General features: G+C 37.1%; 1 long non-coding RNA gene across 1 annotated transcript in view; it reads right to left on the bottom strand.

Moving 5' to 3' along the window:
* Nucleotides 1-3907: 3907 nt before the first annotated feature.
* LOC131500343 (uncharacterized) overlaps nucleotides 3908-11970 on the bottom strand; it is a 31816-nt gene continuing 23753 nt past the window's right edge. Inside the window, exon 2 of the long non-coding RNA XR_009256248.1 lies at nucleotides 3908-4634. This is a non-coding gene — a long non-coding RNA (uncharacterized LOC131500343). The remainder of the gene's footprint in view (nucleotides 4635-11970) is intronic.

Here is an 11970-nt window from a genome sequence, read left to right as displayed (position 1 = left end):
ATCCAGTCTGTGGTATTTTGCTATGGTAGCCCTAGAACATTAATACAAGATTATGTCTTCCAATCCATGAAAATGAAATGTCTTTACATTTAATTATGTTTTCAATTGTGTTCAGAAATATTTTGAAGTTTTCATTTCTTTAAATTCATTCCTAGGTATTTTCTTTTGGACACTATTATAAATATCATATTCTTAATTTCCTTTGGAGTCGTTGGTGAATAGAAACACAATTGACTTAAAAAGTTTTTTTTTAATGTTTATTATTTTTGGGAGAGAGAAGGGAGAGAGACAAGCAGGAGAGGGGCAGAGAGAGGGAGACACAGAATCTGAAGCAGGCTCCAGGGTCTGCACTGTCAGCTCAGAGCCCAATGCGAGGCTCAAACTCACAGAATGCAGATGACCTGAGCTGAAGTTGGACGCTTAACTAACTGAGCCACCCAGGCACCCCAACACAAGTGATTTTTATGTGCTGATCCCTGTACCTTATAATTTTGCTCAATTTGTTTATTAGCTCTAATAGTTTTTGTGTGTGGATATTTTAGGGTTTTCTATAATGAGAATCAGGTCATCTATAAGTAGAGTTAGTTTTCCTTCATCCTATCCAATTGGGATACCTTTTATTTATTTTTCTTGACTAATTTCTTGGGCTAGGATTTCCAGTACCAAATTGAGTATTGGTGGTGAAAGCTAATATTCTCATTTTTATCCTCATGTTAAGGAGAAAGATTTCAATCTTTTACTATTGGGGAAGATGTTAGCTGTGCGTTTTTCATAAATACCCTTAATCTTATTAAGGAAATTCCCTTCTATTCCTAGTTTGCTGAGTGGTGCTACCTGAAAAGGTGCTGAATTTTTCAAATTCAATTGGGAGGATGATATGGGGTTTTTTCCCCCTTTGTTCTATTTAATGTATTATATAGATTTATTTTCATATATTGAACCACTTTGCATTCCTAGCAAAAATCCCACTTGATCATGTGTAGAATCCCTTTAATGTGCTATTGGATATGATTTGCTAATATTTTGTTCGGTATTTTTTTATCTATGGCCATGAGAGATATTCATCTATAGTTTTCATTTCTAGTGGTACTTTTGTCTGGCTTTGTTATTAGGATAATTCTAGCCTCATGGTTAGGAAGCATTCCTTCCTCTTCTTTTGAAAGAGTTTGAGTAGGATTGGTGTTAAATTTTCTTTAAATGTTTAATTTCACTGATGATGTCATGTAGTTCTTGACTTTTCTTTTTTGGAGCTCTTGAACTACCAACTCAGTCTTTTGTTATAGGTTGCTTTAGATTTTGTTTCTTTTGAGTCAACTTTGGTAATTTCTGTGTATGTAAGAATTTTATATATTTAGGGGCGCCTGGGTGGCGCAGTCGGTTAAGCGTCCGACTTCAGCCAGGTCACGATCTCGCGGTCCGTGAGTTCGAGCCCCGCGTCAGGCTCTGGGCTGATGGCTCGGAGCCTGGAGCCCGTTTCCGATTCTGTGTCTCCCTCTCTCTCTGCCCCTCCCCCGTTCATGCTCTGTCTCTCTCTGTCCCAAAAATAAATAAAAAACGTTGAAAAATAAAAATTTAAAAAAAAAATAAAAAAAAGAATTTTATATATTTAATCTACATTATTTAATTTGATGGTGTACAATTGTTTATATTCACCTATATCCTTTTTAATTCTTGTAAGGATGGTAATGTTCTCATTTCTGATTTTAATTATTTGCATTATCTTTTCTTTCTTAAACAGTTTATGTAAAGTTTGTCAGTTTTGTTGATCATGTCAAAGAACCAACTTTTGGTTTCATTGATTCTATTTTTTTATTCTACATATTGTTTATCTGTTTTCATCTATTTTCTTCCTTCTTCCAGCTTTGGGTTTAGTTTGCTCATTTTCTAGTTCATTAAGATGTAAAGTCAGGTTGAGACTTTCTTTTTTAAGTAGGCATTTACAGCTGTAAATTCCCTTCTGAGCACTGCCTTCATTGCCTCTCATAAATTTTGATGTTTTTGTTGTACTTCATCTCAAAGTATTTTCCAGTTTACACAGTGATTTCTTTGACTAACTGGTTAAGACTGTAAGTCCCATACATCTGTGAATTTTACAGTTTTCCTTCTATTATTGATGCCTACCCTCATTCTTTTTTTTTTTTTTTAAATAAACGTTTATTCATTTGTGAGACAGAGAGAGACAGAGCATGAATGGGGGAGGGTCAGAGAGAGGGAGACACAGAATCTGAAACAGGCTCCAGGCTCTGAGCCGTCAGCACAGAGCCCGACGCGGGGATCGAACTCGCGGACCGCGAGATCATGACCTGAGCCAAAGTCGGCCGCTTAACCGACTGAGCCACCCAGGTGCCCCAACCTACCTTCATTCTATTGGTCAGAGAAGATACTTTGTATTCTTTTAGTTGTTTTAAATGAGAATTGCTTTATGGCCTAACACACAGGCTATACTGGATAATGTTCATGTGCACCTAAGAATGTATAGCTGCTGTTGTTGATGGGGTGTCCAAATGTGTCTGTTGGGGCTAGCTGGGTTTTAGTGTTCAAGTCCTCCAGTTACTTACTGATCTGCTGTCTATATGTTTTATCCATTATTGAAAGCGAAGTGTTTAAGTCTCCACCTGTTGTTGTGGAACTACTTCTCCCTTCAATTCTGTCCAGGTTTACTTCATATATTTTGAGTGTCTGGTGCATATATCTTCTTGATGAATTGACCCTTATATAATTTTCTTTGTTTCATGTAAAAATTTAAGCCTAACACCCATTTGTATACTAATAGAGCTACCCCAGATCTCTTTTGGTTGTTATTTGCATGGAGTTTCTTTTTCCATAACTTAATGCTGTATCTACTAGTGTCTTTGGCTCTAAAATGAGTCTCTTGTGTGCAGCATACAGTTGCATTGTTGGTTTTTTTTGGTTTTTTTAACCCACTATGATTCCTGTTTTTTAATTCATAAGTTTAGTTCATTTACATTTAAAATGATTACTGATAATGCAGGATTCATTCTGCTATTTGTTCCTCAACTCTCCTAATACTTTTTTTTTCTAGTGTACCATTTTTATTCCTCTTTATTTCTTTTTAGTATATTCTTTATTTTCTTAGGGGTTACTATAGGTATTACAGTTAACACTCTTAACTTATACCAATCTACATTGAATTGATACCACATTAGTTCAATAACACAGTACCTCTGTTCCTGTCCAACTCCATCCCAAATTTTTGTTGAAATTTCACAAATTACATCGTTATACATTATGTGCCCATTGACACAGGTTTCAAATTATTGTTTTATGCATTTGTCTTCTTAATCATGTAGGAAACAAAATGAGATAAATTAGAAATACAGTAACACTAGCTTTCATATATACACCTGTGCAGTTACCTTTGTTGGTAATCTGTTTCTTTGTATGACTTGGAATTACTGTCTCATGTCCTTTTATTTCAGCCTTTAGAACTCCCTTTAGCATTTCTTGCAGGGAGGTCTAGTAGAGGCCAATTCTCTTGCCTTTTGTTTATCTTAGTTTTTCCTTCATTTTTGAAGGGCAGTTTTGCCAACAGAGACTTGGTTGAAAGTGCTTTTTCCCCCCAGCACTTTAATTTTTTATCCCATTGCCTTCTGGGCCAGATGGGTTTCTCATGAGAAATCAGCTATTAATTTTATTGGCGATCCCCTTGTCTGTGACAAGTCTCTCCTCTCGCTGCTTTCAAGATATTCTCTTTGTATTCCAACAATTATACTGTGTCTCAGCATGGACCTCTGAGATTATCTACCTTAGAGTTCATTGAGCTTCTTCAATGTGTAGTTTCATATAATCTGGGACACTCACTATGGCTCACTTATATGGATGGCAGTTAATGCCAGTGGTTGATTACCTCAACTGGTGCATTTGACAACACTCACATACGACCCCAGGGTGGGTTTTGGCTTCTTTTTTTTTTTTAATGGTGGTTCGGTTCCCATGTGGAGCATCCCAAGATTGAGTGTTCCAAGACAACTAGGCAGAAGCTACAGGCTTCTTATAACCTAGCTTCAGAAATCACAGAGTATTACTTCTGCCATAATCTACTGGTCAAGCAAACCATTAAGAACACCCCAGATTCAAGAGGCAGAATTGGAGATCTCTTCACAATGAGAAAAATGTCAAATGATTCCTGGCTCATTTTTAATCCATCATTATACCTTGTTGATTCTAAGAGAGTTGCTTCCAGAGCAAGCAAATGACAAAGAAATGTCAAGGGTAGGTTTGACATTTTGTGCGTGGGAAGAGCAGGATGTGGAGTGTCCTGTATCTGTACTAGTAGAAGGACAAGCCCTGCATTAAAGACAGAGATACAGGAAAGTTAGGGGTGAAAAAGAAATAATATCCTGTCTCCCCAGGATAAGAGAAAAAAGTGCTACCTCAGTGATGCTCCTTGGAGTGTGAAGGGGAAAGGAAAAGTAAGGATAGCCTCTAGGAAGTCAGAATATTTGAGCCTCTGATATGGCTAAAGCCTCCATCATCAAGGCTTACCTTCACCTTCCAGGTACCCTGTAAGCAACCATGTGTTGAAGGCTCAGGGGAGAGAACACTGCCTGCCACTCTTGTAGGTCAGTAAGTCTGAGAATGTTCTGGATGAGGCAATTGAGGCTGCATGCCATCTGGAATACACATAACCACATTATTAAATATAACTTATTAAATAACCTTCTAATTTAGTCAAATGATTTTACTCTGAAGAATATCTAACTCACTTTTCACCAAGAATCCCTACTCACCCCCTATACCCAAATACTGTGCATCCTGTCTTTAATAATAATTGCTACCAATTCTTGGTGCAGTTTGCTTAGGTCTTTTTCCAGTTTGATTCTCACAGCTACCCCATTTCACAGATAAGGAAATTGAGGCTTAGAGATATAAGTTTTTCCCAAGGACATGGAGAAAATGGCATAGCAAGGAATCAATTTCATATCTAGTTGGCACCACAGTACAGTTACTATACAATGTTTTGTCCTTAAGACTCAATAAAACTATTTGTCATAAGGATGGTCTATATGATTAATTCGGCAATTTTTTGGTAATTATCCCTGCCTGGGAATATATCTTCTGCCACTGTTGATGTAAATAGGTACTTAAACATGTTTAATGCATGAAACTCCAAGATGGTGATGTAGGAAGACATTGAACTCACTCCCCAGACAGACCAGAATCAATACCTATTTACAGATCATTTCCTCCTAAAAAACTGATGGATAACTGAATAGCTTCTGCAAAACAAAAGCTAAAACAACAGAGAATAGCATGAGAGATTGTGACATGGTAATGTCCAAACAAGTAAACTGCAGTGCAGAGGGATAGTACAGGGGGCCAGAAGCAAATTCATCTGCCCTGGGGCACAAATAAAAAGCCATGGCTTAAAAGAGCAATTAATACATAAAAGATCCAGCCCTAGAATCCACTGAACAGTAGAAGAGTGACTTTAACTCTCTCCAGGTTAGAGGGGTTGGTGAGCACTATGGTTTATACTACTCTTCCACCTTGAGAGTGCAGACTGCAGCAGGGTCCAGATATGTAGCTGGCCTGTCACCTCACTGAGCCCCACGTTCCTAGCTTACACCAACCCCAGATACGCTGGGGCATGGAAAAAAAGCCAAAATTTATTTTTATTTTTTTAAAGTTTAATTAATTGAGAGAGAGAAGAGAGAATCCCAAGCAGACTCCACACTGTTAATGTGCATAGCATGATGCAGGGTTCAAACTCACAAACTGTGAGATCATGACCCTGAGCTGAAATCAAGAGTTGGATTCTTAACTGACTGAGCCACCCAGGTGCCCCAAGAAAGCCACAATTTAAAAGAGCAACTAAGGGGAGCATCTGGCTGGCTCACTCTCTAAACAAACAAACAAACAAACAAACAAACAAACTTAAAAAATAAAAAAAGAACTGATACAACTCAACACCCAAAACACAGATAATCCACTAAAAAATGGGCAGAAAACATGAACAGACATTTCTCCAAATAAGATATACAGATGGCCAACAGACACACGAAAAAATACTCAACATCACTTACCATCAGGGCAATGCAAATCAAAACTACAATAAAATATCCCCCTCGAACCTGTCAGAATGACTAAAATCAATAATACAAGAAACAACAAGGTGTTGGAGAGGATGTAGAGAAAAAGGAACATTCGTACATTATTGATGGGAATGCAAATTGGTGGAGCCACTGTGGAAGACAGTATGGAGGTTCCTCAAAAAATTAAATATAGAACTACCCTACAATCCAGTAATCACACTACTGGGTATTTACCAAAAAAAAGTACAAAAACACTAATTCAATGAGATACATGCACCCATGTTTAGAGCAGTATTTACAATAGCCAAATTATGAAAGCAGCCCAAGTGTCCATCAATAGGTGAATGGATAAAGAAAATGTGATATATCTACAATAGAATACTATTAAGCCATAAAAAAGAATGAAATCTTGCCATTTGCAATAACATAGATGGAGCTAGAGAGTATAATGCTAAGTGAAATAGAGAAAGACAAATACTGTATGATTTCACTCATATGTGGAATTTAAGAAACGAAGCAATGAAAGAAAAAAAAAAGACAAACCAATAAATAGACTCAACTATAGAGAACAAACTGATGGTTACCAGAGAGGGGGTGGGTGGGATGATGGGTGAAATAGTTGATGGGGATTAAAGAGTTCACTTACAATGATGAAAAAAAATTTTTTAATGTGCTGGGAAAACTAGACAGCTACCTGCAAAAAAATCAGACAAGTTTTATATACCATACATAAAAGGATCAAAATGGATTAAAGACCTAAATATGAGAACTGAAACCACAAAACTCCTGGAAGAGAACACAGGCAATAATTTCTCTGACATCGACCATAGCAACATTTTTCTAGATATGTCTCGTAAGGCAAGGTAAACAGAAAAACTATTGGGAGCATATCGAAATAAAAAGCTTTTGCACAGTGAAGAAAACCAACAAAACAAAAAGGCAACTTACTGAATGGGAGAAGATATTTGTAATGATATATATGATATGGGGTTAATATCCAAAATATATAAAGAACTTAATCCAAACCCAAAATACAAATAATCCAATTACAATGGGCAGAGGACCTGAATAGACATTTTTCCAAAGAAGGTAATACAGATGGCCAACAGACACATGAAAAGATGTTCAGTATTACTAATCATCAGGGAAATGTAAATCAAAACCACAATAAGATATCACCTTACACCTGTCAGAATGGCTAAAATAAAAAGGACAAGAAATAACAATTGTTGGCAAGCATTTGAAGAACAAGGAACCCTTGGGCCCTGTTGGTGGGAATGTAAATTAGTACAGCCACTCTGGAAAACAGTATGGAGAGTCCTCAAAAAATTGAAAATAGAAATGCCTTACGATCCTGTAATTCCACTACTGGGTATTTACCCAACAAAAACAAAACACTAATTCAAGAAGATATATGTACCCTTATGTTTACTGCAGCATTATTTATAATAGCCAAGATATGGAAGCAACCCAAATATCCATCAATAGATAAATGGATAAAGATACATACACCTGCACACATGGAATATTCCCCAGCCATAAAAAGAATGAAATCATGCCATCTGCAATAACATGCATAGAACTAAGTGATATTATTCTAAGTAAAATCAGTCAGACAAGGGAAAGACATATAGCATATTATTTCACTCATACATAGAATCTTAAGAAACAAATGGGGTGCCTGGGTGGCTCAGTTGGTTAAGTGTCTAACTTTGGCTCAGATCATGATCTCACTGATCATGAATTTGAGCCTCACAAGGGGATCTCTGCTGTCAGCACCAAGCCCACTTCAGATCCTGTGTCTCCCTTTCTTTCTGTCCCTCCTTCACTCACACATGTACTCTCTCAAAAATAAACATTAAAAATTTTCAAACAAAACAAACAAAAAGCAGGATCAGATCTATAAATACTGAGGACAAAATGATGGTTGCCAGAAGGGAAAAGGGAGGGAGGATGGGCAAAATGTTGAGAGGGAGGAGATAACAGGCTTCCAATTATGGAATCAATCAGTCACGGGAATAAAAGAGCACTGGGAAGGAAGATAGTCAATGGTATTGTAATATCATTGGGTGGTGGCAGATGGTAGCTACACTCGTGGTAAGCATAACATAACATATAGCTGTTGAAGCACTATATTGTACACCTTAAACTAATATACCATGTGTCAACTACACTTAAATTAAAATTTTTTTAATTTATTTATTTTGAGAGAGAGGAAGCATCCAAGTGGGAAAGGGGGTGAGAGAGAGTGAGACAATCCCAAGCAGAGCCTGGCACAGGGTTCGATCCCATGAACTGTGAGATCATGAGCTGAAATCAAAAGTCAGACAGTGAGCCACTGAGGTGCCCCTATACTTAAAATTTTTTAATGTATATACAAAAAAAGGCAAAACATTTAGATATGATCAAAGAATATATACAGATTTCAAATAAACATCAACATGTTCAACATTCTAACATCATCAGTTATTAGGGAAATGCAAATTAAAACCACATGAGATACTTTATGTACCTATTATAATGTGTATAAAAAGACCATACCATGTGTTGGCAAGGATGTGGAGGAACTAGTTCTCATATAATACTTTTGGGAATATAAAATGGTAAACCACCTTGGAAAACAGTTTAGAAAACTTTTTAAATATTTTTAAAGTTAAACATGTAACTACCATATGACTGAAGCATTCCATTCCTAGATATTTACCAAGAGAAATGAAGGCACATATCCATATCAAGACTTGTACAAATGTGCAAAACAGCTATGTTTACAATAGCCAGGTCCTAAGGGGAAGAGAAACCACAATTGCATCAATAGGTAAATGGATAAATTGTAGTATCTACACAGTGGAATTCCATTCACCAATAATTACAAGGAATGGATTATTGCCACATGGATGGATCTCAAAATAATCATGCTGCATAAAAGAATCCAGATATTTATAGCAGCGCTATCAACAATAGTCAATTATGGAAAGAGCCCTCCATCAACTGATGAATGGATAAAGAAGATGTGTGTACATACATACACAAAGGACTACTACTCAGCGATGAAAAAGAATGAAATCTTGCCATTTGCAACAATGTGGATGGAACTAGAGGGTATTTAAGTCACAGAAAGATATATGATTTCACTTGTGGAATTTGAGAAACTGAAGAGGTGAACATAGGGGAAGAGAAGGAAAAAAAAGAGGGAGGCAAACCATAAGAGACTCTTAAATACAGAGAACAAACTGAGGGCTGCTGGAGGCAGGGGAATGGGTTAACTGGGTGATAGGCATTAAGGATGGCACTTTTTGGGATGAGCACTGGGTGTCATATGTAAGAAATAAATCCCTGGCTTCTACGCCTGAAGCGAAGACTACACTGTATGTTAACTAACTTGAATATAAATTTTAAAAAAAGAAAGAAAGAAAACACCATATATATACAAAGGAAGCCAGATAACTTGAAAAAAACTTGAAGAAGAAAAAAAAAAGAAGCCAGATGAAAGGAGAGTACATATCATATGAGTCCATTTATAGAAAACTTTAGGAAATGCAAATCATCTATTGGGACAGAACAGGGATTTGAGAGGAGGTACAGGGGGATAGGAGAGTAGGATTACAAAGAGGCACGAGGAAACTCTCAGAGGTAATGGATATGTTAGCAATATTGTAATGGTTTCACATGTGTATACATATTTCAAAATGTACATTTTGACTTGTACATTTAAATATGTGTAGTTTATATTTGTTAATTATACTACAATAAAGACTAAAAAAACATAATTCTCACCATATGACTTTTGTTATAAATTCTACATTTTCCATAAAGAAACTGACAACTATAAAAGTACTATGTGTAACAACCTTTTTAGTTCCTTCTATTTATTCTACATCAGGTGCATGCATTTTAATCTCAAAAATACACAATTAGGTTAAAGTTATTGCCTTCCTTTTACAAATAAAGAGCCAAAGCTCAATGGAGGTTAATTCCATACCTTAGTTAATTCCACACCACAAGATACAGAGCTAGCATTTTAAGAACAGTCATTTTAGGACTTCTGGTTAAGCATAATAAATTGACTACATGTCTTCTTCCTGGAAACACATAAAATAACAGTAGGAATTAATTCACATGGAAAAAGAGAACAAGTAAGGAGAAAACATGGGTAAAGATTTCAAATATTGTCAGTTCTGTAATAATCCCTTTAAAATGTATTAACATGATTATAAGGAAATAATTGGAGTTTACTATGGATTTTGATTTGCTTAAGTGTAATTTCATTTGAGAAACACTAAGTGAATGCAAAAAGTGCACTCAGCTGAACCAAGCTATATAGAACACTAACCACATATAGACACCCACCTCATAAAAACAATGAACCACACTCATGCATGTGTTACAACTTTCCGTCCAATTTCAGATAAGCATCCTCCCACCACTTCACAGTAACAAGATGGTCCTCAGGGCCTTGCAGCCTCACACCTCCCTTTCATTTCCCCTTCTTTCTTCTCAACCTGTTTGGTATTTTCCCTCTGTCTTTTGCTGTATTTCTGTCTTTTCTGTTACTGTTATTCTCTCTCTCTTTCATTTACTTCTTGCACATGGGGTGGTGGGAGTGACAGCGGGATTGGCTGGCCACTGAGAGTGTAGATACCCACATCCAAAACTTCAGGTCTTTTTCAAGGTGAATTACTATATATTGTAATACTTAATGTACTTAGCCATTTAAAACTGTGCTGCCATTTTTATTAAGTTCCTGTATTTTCTAATGAGTCACTGGTGAAATTTTTGGACATTGTCCCTTTATCCTTGTTTAAAAGCCTTCTGGTTTTTATCAGGTAACTTAGCATAACATGATGATTTTTAGGACTGCATATGTTGCATATAGAGACTGTATAGTTTTTCAAAGAAGATTAAAGTATGTAATACTGATGATTGATTCAGCATAGCATAAAATTCTGCAATTTAGTACATGTAAAAAGACATACCAGTGTGAAATTTGAGGTGATTTGCCTCAACAGAGCCCTAGACTCGGGAGATGCAAGAAAAAGGAAGCTGAAAATAGGAAGTTTGTTTCAAATCTGTATTCAGAACAAATAGATTTCCAAGTTTGCTGTCATCCACAAAGCCAAAAAACTACACCCACAAGGAAACTGATGACACCAGCCTAGGTGGCAAGGGCAAGGAGGCACAGAAATTAAATAAGAAGTAAAATTCTGAATATTGTATAGTAATAGGAAAGAAAGTCAGAAATAACAACAAAGGAGACATTAAAGAAATAAAATATTAGGAGCCACTATACACAATTAACTTTGAAAGCCAAAATGAATTGGACAAATTATTTATAATACAAAACTAGGTACAAGAGGAAATAGAACACTAGAATGTATCAATGACCTTTAAAGGAATTTAAATAGTAATCAAAGCCTACTTCTCATTCAGGTAAATTTTATTCTAGGACTATAAGAATGGTTCAACACACCAAAAGCCAACTAAATAATTCCCCACATTAATGGTGTAAAGGGAAAAAATACAATTATCTCAATAGGTGAATACTGAATTGATTTAATTCAAGAACTAGTCACTGGGGAGTTCCGGAAGATGGCGGCGTAGGAGGACGCTGGGCTCACCGCGCGTCCTGCTGATCACTTAGATTCCACCTACACCTGCCTAAAGAACCCAGAAAACCGCCAGAGGATTAGCAGAACGGAGTCTCCGGAGCCAAGCGCAGACGAGAGGCCCACGGAAGAGGGTAGGAAGGGCGGCGAGGCGGTGCGCGCTCCACGGACTGGCGGGAGGGAGCCGGGGCGGAGGGGCGGCTCGCCGGCCAAGCAGAGCCCCCGAGTCGGGCTGGCAAAAGCGGAGGGGCCGGACGGACTGTGTTCCGACAGCAAGCGCGACTTAGCGTCTGGGAGGTCAGAAGTTAACA

The sequence above is a fragment of the Neofelis nebulosa genome, chromosome 17 (genome assembly GCF_028018385.1).
Source record: "Neofelis nebulosa isolate mNeoNeb1 chromosome 17, mNeoNeb1.pri, whole genome shotgun sequence".
In the NCBI taxonomy this organism is placed as follows: Eukaryota; Metazoa; Chordata; class Mammalia; order Carnivora; family Felidae; genus Neofelis; species Neofelis nebulosa.
This window is presented reverse-complemented; position numbering and strand designations above follow the sequence as displayed.